Raw genomic sequence first — 11,642 nt, 5'->3', positions numbered from 1 at the left:
GGAGGTATTCCTTTTGTTTCCTAGTGTGTATAGGAGCGTGTTGCTATCGGTAGGATTTGGACCTTCATGGAATCTTTATCTCGACTCACTCTTCAAATCAAGCGCGACCATCGACACAAATAGGTTTTTCTTGTCCATTAGCATTGCCCTTTATCTTTTTTGCATCTATGATTTTCTGCTTTAATTGTGATTGGTAGCCTAATATTCAATGCATTTGCTTAGTATCAAACATTTAATTCAATGTAATCTTTTGTCATAATCAGTTGTCTAGGTTTAAAACTCAAGCAGTCCGACTAAGCTAAATTGACCAAGTTAGGTGTTAGAGATCTTCTCTTAATACCATGGGGAATGCCTTCCTAATAATCAATGGTTACTTAGGTTCTTAATTCGATTTAGGCAGCATTGTGTGAAATGTACTACGGCTTTCTAGTGGGCTTGACCCTATTGACCTTTAGCTTAAGTATTATAAAGGGAGTTTACTAGTGTGATGAGCCTGGGGAGGTGTATCAGTGTTATATGACCCCCCAAAGTTACAAAATTAAAATGCTGAAAATGAACAAACAAAAAATCAAAGTGCCACACTGTAAAATCTTAAGCTGGAAGAGAAATCTCAGCTTGATTTGGTACTTCACTCACATGTATTGCCTATGGTACTAGAGCCCTAGAGGTTCCCAGTGTGGGCGCTTTTCCTTGAAAAGCAAAAAACCCAAGGCATACAAAATAAGCACACACATCAAATTGAATCACTGTGAAAAGACTTTGGGGGGTCAAAGAAAAAGTAATCATTCAGGCGATGATTTCATGAGAAATTCCTTTTATGGTAGCTTAACTACAAGGTCTTCTAGATATAGCCTCTAGTCAGCCCTCGAACATGAATACATGGCTCTCGCGATTAAACAACTTAATTGACCACAGAAAATTAAGAAGCTTACCCATGGTATTAATATTCGATCTCTAGTGCCTTTCGACCGTCAAATTAGCGACCCCAGACTTGTTTAATTTTTTACCTTTACATCTGTTTATGCATTTGATTACATTGCAATTTAATGTTCATTGCTAACAAATTGTTTGAAATTCTTTTACCAATCAATTTGTCTACCTAAAACTGCATATGCTTTTTAATCACTTATGAGAATGCAATTACTGTGCCAATGTTGTTTGATTTTGCAGTGACTGAAGAAGGCTAAGGACATTCATCTCAAATGCTCTTCCACCTCGACGAACGAGCTTCAACTCAATAGTTTCTGAGGACGGAATCTACATCAGGAAGGGGGGCATGTTAACCCTCATGGCTCACGGACACCCCATCACCTACAACGGACGTGTATTATGTATTTGGTAGAGTCAGGTACCGGGCTTGTCGGACCAATAGGAAAAGGGTAAGAATGATCGCTGATGAGAGGCACACTCTAACTAGGACATTCAAGGGATTAGTTGGCTAAGCATGGGCGCCCAAGTGTGAATGGGGTGAGCTCATATAAAAGCCAACTAAACCTAAAATTCACTCATTCTCTCATTTGTGCAATAGAAGAGTGCTCTTGCTCCATCTCCATCTCCATCTTCTTCTTCTTCACCTCCTTGTGTGTGTGTGTATGTGAGAGAGAGAGAGAGGGAGAGTGTGTGTGCGATCGAGCATTACGAAGGCACGACGGCGGCGAAGCGGTTGAGCGCGGCACGACTGCAGCTTCTTCTTCATCGTGACGAGGAATCCACCACGAAGGCGAGCGTAGAGCGGTGAGTGACACACCCTTTGCTCTCTTGAGCTTGCTAGTTTAGGCTTGTTGTGTGCTTGGAGCAATTTGTGGCTCGCACACGATGTATCGGCAAGTCCTTTGCTTCGACAGTGCGGCAAGGAGCGCACACTAACCTTGCTAACCTAATTGCTAACAACTGAAGTGAAACGTATGATTAATCCCCTTGCAAGAGGTGGAATCATCACTCTAATCAAGTTAATGTGCTAATATATTCCTAATTTGATGATTTGAGTGTTTGTTTTTTTGACCTACAAATGGTCAGTTTTGGAGCCGATTTGATGGTGCACACACTTGTGTGTGCAATGATGCGTCTTCGCGTGAAGCAAAGGAATAGCTTGGAGTGTAATTACGATGTAAGTGCACTCACTTGCTCATGTCGATTTTTGATTGATTAATGTGGTTCAATGTGCTAATTATTTGCTAAAATTAGGTGTGTAGCACAAATTGACCTACACTTTGTACCTAATTTGATTCAATTGGAATGAAATTGATAGTCAGATTGTAACTAATGAACCTTGTGTGTATCAAAATAATGCTTACTTCTCATCAAGAATTCATGTGCGTGCATAAAAATCATAGTGTGTGTGCATGCACCAAAGAGGGAAAAAAACTATCAAAAATTTCAAGTGTGTGTGCACCTAATCTTGAATGTGTGCATACATTTAAATGATGTGTATGCTAGGCTAATTTCAATTATTGGATAAGCATAATTGCCAAAATTTTGGGCAAAAATTGAGTGTGTGTGCCTATCCAAGACCACTTGATTTTCTATGATTGATGATCAATTAGGGCACCTAAATGATTTTTGATTGTGAAAAGTGCATAAAAATTGTGTGCAATGATTAGGTATAAGCCTAAATTCAATGCCAATTGAGTTAAATTTGATCTTTTGTGCTTAATTTTTGTGTGTGTGCATTGCTTGATTGGGTAAAGATAGTGTAATTTTTTAGAAATTTAGCATGCATGCATTCACTTATTCTTGATTGACTGTGAAATTTGAGCATTGCAATGTGGAATTGATGTCATTTTTGCATAAAATTTTGGCCTAAATTTGGGTGTCTGTGCCTACTGAATGGCATTTAATATCCAAATTAAAGATGAATAATTGGGAGCAATTACCAATTATGATGATTAAAAGACCTAAAAAGTTGGTGTGTATTTGATTGATTGATTTTAGGTGTTTCAATTGATTGAAAATGATTTCAAGACTTACTATTGCTATGTATGCCAATGGGGTATGGTAATTGGTGAATGCCATGAAAATCAGAAGTGATGACAAGCCTAATTAGGTTTGGATGATTGTTGAATAGGGATACGAGCAACGTAAGTTGCAATGGTTGATTTGGTTGTGCAAATGAGATGATAACTTTGATTAATTTGCTTATTTGTATTGCCCAATGGAGTAAAAGATGCATTAATGTCAAATGAGGATTGGATTTTTTGCATGCATAACCTTCAATCCGATATAGGTGTTCAAATAGTGTCTAAATAAATGAACAAAAAATCCAATGATTGTGTGCTAATTTTTTGAATGCAACCCAACTGATGTGTATGTAGACTATCATTTGCCTTCATATAAAAATAAAATAAAATTTAGATGCCAAAACATGTGGACTTAATGTATTTTTACAAGTGGTATCTAGTTTATTGAGTGTAAATTGAATCAATATTGGGGTGAAAGATATGGGTTGTTGTGCATGGATGTTGGAAATCATGATGAGAAAAATTAACCATAGAAAATAAGCATTGGAGTAAGAATGTACATTGGATGTGTATGACTTTGAATTGTATGATTGAATGATTGGTATCATGATCGGTTGGATTCAAACACACATTGCGGTTTCCTCTTTCAAACATGTTCAAACATACCCTCAAGTTCCATCTTTTGCTACCATGTATGGGAACACTCCCTTATCATTTTTTCTACAATATTAAAAAAAAACAAAAAAGAAAAAGGACAAATACATCCTTCCTTTTCGATATCGGTGCTAGTAGCTTTTGTATTCATTTGGGCACACACTAAATCTTGAATGGTGGTTGTCATGCCATCGCCCACTTGCCATACACACACTCTTTATCACCCCCCATCTTATGCTGGCTACCATGTGCCACAGTAAATCCCACACACAATAACCCATTTTTGTCATGTACAGTTGCCATGGCTCTCACTTGCTTTGGCACAAGACAAAACGACACACTCACACACCCCACTTGCACCATTTTCTACCCGTGTTAACCCAGAGCCTTACCTGCTCTCATGAGCTATGATGCTATCAATGCTGCCCATGGTGCCACCTTGGTCATTGGACCCCACGTCACATGCATGGGCTCGCCTTCTTCTCACCATGACCCCTACTGCTATAAGAGGGCTCCCCCATAGGCTCTCTATATTGGAGGTCCCTCAAAACTTTTAATAGTTGCATTTTAAGAATAACACATCCCCATAGGAAGCAAGTCACGTTTTGAAGGGTCCAATTTTGGGAAAAGGACAATGAGAAAACCTAGTGTAGGAGGTCAAAAGGTAGAGTCACCTACACTAGCAAGTCATTTCTTGAAAAGAAGGGCCCTTTTGTATCTAGGGGGTGGTTGAAAGACCCCCCAGCCTAAAGCATTTTTGGAAAAAATAAAGGGTGTATGGGTCTACCTCTCAGGATTTAAAGAGCCCCTCAAAAGCACCTTTAGAGGGCCTATGGGGGAGCCCTCTAAACACCTCACACACATGCAACACACACACACACTTGTCATGCTTCCCACGTACAGATCCCGAATAAGCGAAAGCTGCTACCAATCACTCTCGTCAACACCCTCCCTCTCTGAGACTTTCTCGCCCACTTGCCAGTTGCCACGAGGAGACCTGCTGAATGGCGCACAGAGCTCGGCTGGTCCTGGTGGCTGCAAACCCTTCTCACTCACAGTGAGTCTCGCACACCGTGATTGTTGAACCTGCACATTGTAGATCAAGAGCCAGGTCGTCATACACACAAATGTGTTGCCCCTACCCACTAATCAACTGTAGTTGATGCCACAGAGCCCGCCCTAATTGCAGCATGACCACAACCCATACTCGGGTCCCGCCCTACTAACCAACCCCAACACTAGCCTCAAAGATTTTGAAGTCTCAAATCTCATGCACCAGAAAACTGCCATTGTCGGCCCCGCAGATGCTGAGTTAAGCTGCAATCATAAATGAAAAAAAATGAAAAAAAAAAACCTCAGCAATGGACTCTTGTCAAGAAGGGGTTCTCGCTCCTCTCGCCCTTAAGCCCCTAGAAACCCCTTTTTGATCACAGCAAGAGTTGAAAATTCATCCCTCAAAAATTTAGAGCTGTGATTAATAAAAGACAATTGCAATTTTGTTTTGTGAAAATGTTTTCTCAGATGTATGACAAGAGTGCTAATTTTCTTTTTGTCATTTGAGGACTAAAAATCATGCCTCTGCTTGTTTTTTGGAAATACTGATTGATATCATTTTTAAATGCTTATACAATGATTGAATTTTGGAACGGGGAATGACAATGGGGATTGAAAAGTCCATCAAAGAAATGCAAGCGGTATGGAGGTTGATTAACTTTTGACCCTTCATAGTGGAGCTAAAACACTTGAGGATTTTTTGTCATGCTGATGTGATTATGAATGCCAGACTGGGTGCATGAGAGAACGAGTGATCAGCTGCATATGCATTCATGAAATGTCCTCGCTTTTATGTTTTGTATGGAAAATTTGCTATACAAGAGCATGAGGGACATGAGCATTTTGTGCAATTCCTTGAGATGATTCGTACATTTTTTTTTTCGCTTTGTATGAAAAAAAAATTCTACATAAGAGCATGCGGGCATTGATTGATGGTTTGCCTATATTGCAACATTGAGCATTTTGCATTGAGATTTTCAATTGAGCATTATTTTAGTGCTTTTGATTAAAATTCTCATTGCACTAAATGTCAAGCTCTTTTATAAATGCATGAGGGCTTCACTTTTGAGAGCTACAATTGACAGTGCAGGGATGATTGATGAAAAGTGTGTATCAGAACTTGGGCTTGACATCGTTTGTTTCATCTTAGTGCTTGATATTAATGTAAAACCCCTAAATATCAATAAAATTTGGGCTTCTTGAATGATCAAAAGAGAGCATTTTGGGGTTGTGATCAATTGTGCATTTTTTAGTGCTTACTTTCAATAACAAATGCTTAAAAGCACTAACATATGAGTTGTTTTGAAGGGGTGTGGCAAGGTTGGATTGCAGATACGAGATGTCATCATTGCAAAATATTGCAAAATTTGACTAGTTAGAGCCATTCCAATTGTTTGGATTAAAAGTTGTATATATGCTAGCTCATAGGTTGGTCTAAATGCAAATGTTTTCATTTGAGCTAGCATTTACCCAACTTTTAGAACTTTCAAGTACAAAGTTTTGCTATTAAGAGCCGTTTACTTCCACACCATTAAAAGTTGAAGTCATCTCTAGCTCATAGCTTGCTCTAAAAATGTAAAATTTCATGAGCTAGTTGCCAGCCAACTTTTTGGAAAGCTTTAAGTTGTAAAATTTGGCTATTGAGAGCCACTTCATTTCATCAAAGTTGCATTATTTTGAGCTCTCGGCTTGTTTTTAATTCCATATTTCATTGAGCTAGAAATTAATCAACTCTTGAATCATGCATGAGAGGACTTTGAATTGCAAAATTTGCTTATTTAGAAGCATTTTATCTCTCATTTTTTTTATGTATGCATAAATTTGTTACAAAGAGCATCATGTGCTTAACCAAAGGCATTTTTTTCCCTTGGGTTTTTTCCCTTTGGCAAATTTGGGTATTCAAGACCCTAGCTTTAGGTTTTCATTAATGTTTTGTGTGCTTTTGGCTTTCAATAAAAGTCCTTTTCAAGTTTGTATTTACACTTAGCTTCAGATCAGCTTCTTTTGCAAATAAAAAGATCAAGAGAATTCTCTACACAAAGGGGATGCTTGCTCAAGGATGCTCAAAGAGCATGAATAGGTGTAATCCTTCCATGATTTTTCTCTTTTGTTTATCTCTTCATTCTCTTGCTTGGCTTAAGTGAAATTCTCCTTCTAAGCTATGGTTCTTTCATGTTCAAAAGCTAGGCATACTAAAGTTTCAACACTTTTGCTTTGTGAAAATTAACTCATCAAAAAATTAGGTTTTATGTGTGCTAATCATAGGTAATTGGCCTTGACCTTAGGTTAATGTAGGTTCATTTATTGCTAGTCCTAGACTCTTAGTGATGGTCTTAATACTCCATTCATTTTTAACATGACCTAGGGCTATGATTAGGCTTTATTCCTTTAGTCCAATTGCCATAAACATCTCATGTTGGAAGCCATAAAAAAGTGCTAAAAATGAATCAAAGAAGCAAAAAAGTGTCACGAAAAAGTACAAAAATTCTACTAGACACATGAAAGGAAACTTTCTATGTTATGTTGTGTCTGTGAGGCCTAGCGCCTTATTGGCACTTGGTAGGCGAGGGGAATCACCTTGGCTTGCTTGGTCAAAGCCCTAAACCGATGCCCTGGGCTGATAGGGGTTAACCGTCACCTTGGTGGGCTAGCAGGCTTTTGAAACATCTTCTTGAGGATTCAAGGAGCCGAGAGTCGTACCTAAACTTCCCTTGGGGTGGTAGCCTTGTATTCTACTTTACTTTTTTCCTCTGAATGACAAAAACAAATTTTCATGAGCTTCAAAAAGCTTTGACAATGTACTAATAGATTAGGAGATTTTTTATAGCCAGTAGACATGATAGACATGAATGATTTATTAATATTGGTTACATAGTTTTTAGGCTAGTAAGTTTATGAACTTGCATTAGCCTAGGGTCTTAATTGATTGCTTGTGTTTCATGCATAAAACTGAATTTTCAAGTGGTTTAATCTTCAGGATAGTTTAGGTGTTTTTTTGCTTCATGTTGTGTAGTTTTTGACGATGACTCACCCATCTTTTAGAAGCAAAAAATTTACTTTGCATGATTGTTCATTGTACTTCATGTTTTTATCCTTGTTGGCCTTTGATGCTCATTACTTGTTCTTATGTTTTGTAGCTCAACATTTCTTCCATGGACTTGCTTTCTACCATGTCACCATGTCTTGCTTCACAGGCACACAAGGACATGCGCCAAATTAGGAAGGGGGGAATGTTAGCAGCGCGGCTAACACAGGCTACACTGGTTATGCATCAAGCGGAAGATATGCTATGAATGTCACAATATTTCCCACTCACTTTGTATAATTCTTGGGTTCACTTGGAGTTCCAAATTTGTATATGGTAGTTTGAGGGCTCAAGCTTACACCCATAGTAGAAGGGATTGTGGTGAAAGCCTTTAAAAGGAAGCCTTTAGGTAAGGAGGCTTCATCCTTGAGTATCCACTCTTGAGGATCCACTTTTTAGAGCTCTCTCTCTCTCTTGAATGTTCAGTCTATGGCCTAGCCTTGAGCTTAATGTCTATGCTTGAGAGGCTGGTGCTAACCATTGTAATTAGAGTAAGCTCTTCTTGATTAATTTAATTCCTATTTTCTCATTCGTCTGATCTTCTCTACATTTCATTATGTCATGGAGTAGTATTATACTCTCATTATTCTAGATTTGAGAGAAGTATGTACTTCTTGCTATTAACCACTCTTATTCTTCTACAAGCATCACTAATTAGGTTGATTAAGTTGGGTCTTAATCTTGTAATTAGTGTGTGTGCCCTATTGTTTGCTTGTGTGTAGATAGGTTTTATGAATCTCTAGCACCATTCACCTCGTGTGTGTAGGTATTGATGAAGTGCCATGATTGACATGTGGTAATTAGTGTGTGCTTATCAGTGTGCTTGCGTTTTCTAGTCTATGGCAAGTCGGACTTTGGTGGACTTGATGTGTGTAGGAGTTGATTGATTAGTGATTAGAGTAGGTTTAGAGTTAGTCTTGCCATGGCTATTCTCTACTTGCATTGGAGAGGTGATATTTTGAATCCTCTATTTCTATTCATCCAATGCTCATGCTTCCATGCCCTAGCCGGGTTGCCGATCCATGGATTTGATAATTTTGTGTGGGTTGCAATTAGGTCGTGCTACAATGCCTCCCAACAACCTGCAAATACACTCTTTCCCTAGTGTGCCAACGCCTTGCTTACCTCAATCGATGCTCCCTTCGTCATAATTCCAAGCTCATAAGAAAAGACTTCCCCATATTAAATGATTAGTTTAACATGAGAAAATCATTTAGGAGAATTAGATATTGATTATTATGACATTATGTCCTCAACTATGGGGTAGAGAAGATAAATCATATTCATTAGTCCTTTTCGTAGTGGGTAGAGGATCCATATGTTGCCCTACGACATTGTTCCAGAATGGATGACTAGTCCATTTGGCGCTTGAGAGCCTAAGCTGCCGCAAGCATGTATGCATATTAGTCCTATCAGTCTTCCATAGTAGAGTGACAAGCTCTACTTGGTGTTCGGGATAATTCATCTCCAAAAACTTAATCTAAGCATGCATACTACTTCATTTTTGTGCACAATAAAGAAAAAGAGAGTCTTATAAGACAAAAACTCTGTTCATTTTAAACATTTATACATTTGCTTACTCTAGGGAAACATTGTAAGCATTGACAAGGTTGAGGTTATCCTTTAATTGTATGCCTTGCATCCATCTAGCATCTTCAAAAGGATAACTTTTAAATTTAATAAGATATCGTCCGGATAGTCTTATCGCCTCTTAGTACCTTGTCTTCATGTCAGAGAATTGAATCGGGCTATGGCACCTCTTCTTGGTCCTCAATCTCCGGTGTGTCTTCAATAGTTGGTTCTTGAGGTGGCTCTCCTTTGTAAGGGTTTAGTAGGCTCACATGGAAAGCATTGTGTATGAGCCAATGGTTGGGCAACTTGAGTTGATAGGCCATCTCATTGATTGGCCTAAGGATTTGGAAGGGACCATAGTACCTTTTTGCTAACTTAGCATAGTCCCGTAGGGTTCTTGCCCGTCATGTGCCTTAATCGAGCCTTGGGTCATTTTCTTTAAAGACTTGGGTTCTTTTGTGCTTGTTAGCAGCAGCCGTTTGCCTTTGCTGTGAGATAGAGATAGCATCCTTAATCATTTGAAAAGATTCTTGTAGGTTTCAGTTATACTCATCTGCAGCGAAGATCTTCCCGTGTACCTTAAGTAGCAAGGACTTTTTGATCTTCCCTCAATTACCTCAAAAGGTGCTTTTTCCATGGAAGTATGCACAGTGTTGTTGTAGGCATACTCCACTAAGGGTAAGTACTTCTCCCATTTGGATCTTTGATCTACTTCCATTACATAGGCTTTTAGTAGATCGAGAATTGTTAGGTTAGCTATTTCACTTTGGCCATCCGTTTGCGGGTGATAGGCCAAAGAGAAGTTTAGCCTTGTTCCTAAATTCTCAAAGAGACCCTTCCAAAAATTACTGGTCATTCTAGGATCTCTATCCGACACTATGGACATTGGCAGGCCATGGTACTTGAAAATTTGTGAAATAAAGAGGGTTGCCATTTGATGGGCTTTGATAGTCTTTTTGACATGTATTGTTTACTGAACCTGTCTACTATCGTCCATATTCCTGTATTCCCATGGATAGACTTAGGCAATCCAAAGACAAAATCCATGGATATGCTCTCCCATGGTGAATTAGGGATTGGCAAAGGTTGAAGCAATCCAAGTTGCTTCCCTCTATCAAACTTCGTCTTTTGGCATACCACACATTTAGAAACATACTCCTGTATGTTTGCTTTCATGGTAGGCCAATAAAAATATGTTTCAATCTCCTTTAGAGTAGACTGAATCCCTCTATGCCTTGCATAAGGAGGAGCATGAGATTCATACATTACTTTCTCACGTAGTGAGCTAGTAACACATAGTCTATTGCCATAGAGAAGATAACCATCTTGTAAAGTAAATGGTTCCTCTTTCTTCCCTAGTGCAGGGGCTGAAATCACATCCCTAAAATCGGGATCAATAGCATACTCATCTATCATAGAAGATAGATCATTGTGAGTTGCTATGGAAACCGCATTCACTCTCGGTCGTCTTGAGAATACATCGGCTACTTGATTATGCTTGCCAGACATGTGAGCAATATGAAAATGAAATTGCGAAAGGAAATTTGCCCACATCATTTGTTTGTCGAAGAGCTTGGTCTACATCATGAAGTACTTAAGACTTTGGTGATCCGTTCGCAGAATGAAAGGAGTCCCCAATAAATAGTGCTTCCATGAGTCTAAGGCATGTAGAACTGCAAGGAGTTCCTTTTCATATATGCCTAGAGCTTGCTCAATAGGGTCGAGCCTTTGAATTTCATAGCCTATGGCGTGCCCTTCTTGAAGCAAAACAGCTCCAAGGCAATCACCATAAGCATCACATTGGATCTCAAATGGCTTTGAGAGATCCAGTAGTGTAAGCACATGTTGAAAGATAAGCTTTCCTTTAAGCTTTTTGAAAGAATTGTTCTCCTTGGCAGACCATGTGTACCTAACATTTTTCTTTGTTAGGTCATGTAATGGTCCTGCTTTTAGTGAGAGCTTTTCTATGAAGCATCTATAGTATGCACACATACCTATAAAGCTTCTTAATTCATGAAGATTTCTTGGTTTAGGCCATCCTTTTATTACCTCTAACTTTGATGGATCCATCTGGATGCCATCTTGAGAGATAATGTGACCTAAATATTGAATCTCTTGTAAGAAAAATTCACTTTTCTTTCGATTAACATAAATTTTATTCTCTCTTAGAACTTCCTAGAAGAAGTTCAATTGCATGGTCATCATTGCCTCGTTTAGGAGGTAGCTCACAAGAGATGTCGTCAATAAAGACATCTTGAAACCCCTTGAGAAAATTGGATAACTCTAATTCCTTTTGATTGTGTGTATTTTCTTTTGCTAAA

This window comes from Adiantum capillus-veneris, chromosome 2, assembly GCF_014529385.1.
Source record: "Adiantum capillus-veneris isolate H3 chromosome 2, ASM1452938v2, whole genome shotgun sequence".
Classification (NCBI taxonomy): domain Eukaryota; kingdom Viridiplantae; phylum Streptophyta; class Polypodiopsida; order Polypodiales; family Pteridaceae; genus Adiantum; species Adiantum capillus-veneris.
The sequence above is the reverse complement of the archived record's forward strand: the minus strand, read 5'-3'. Positions refer to the sequence as shown.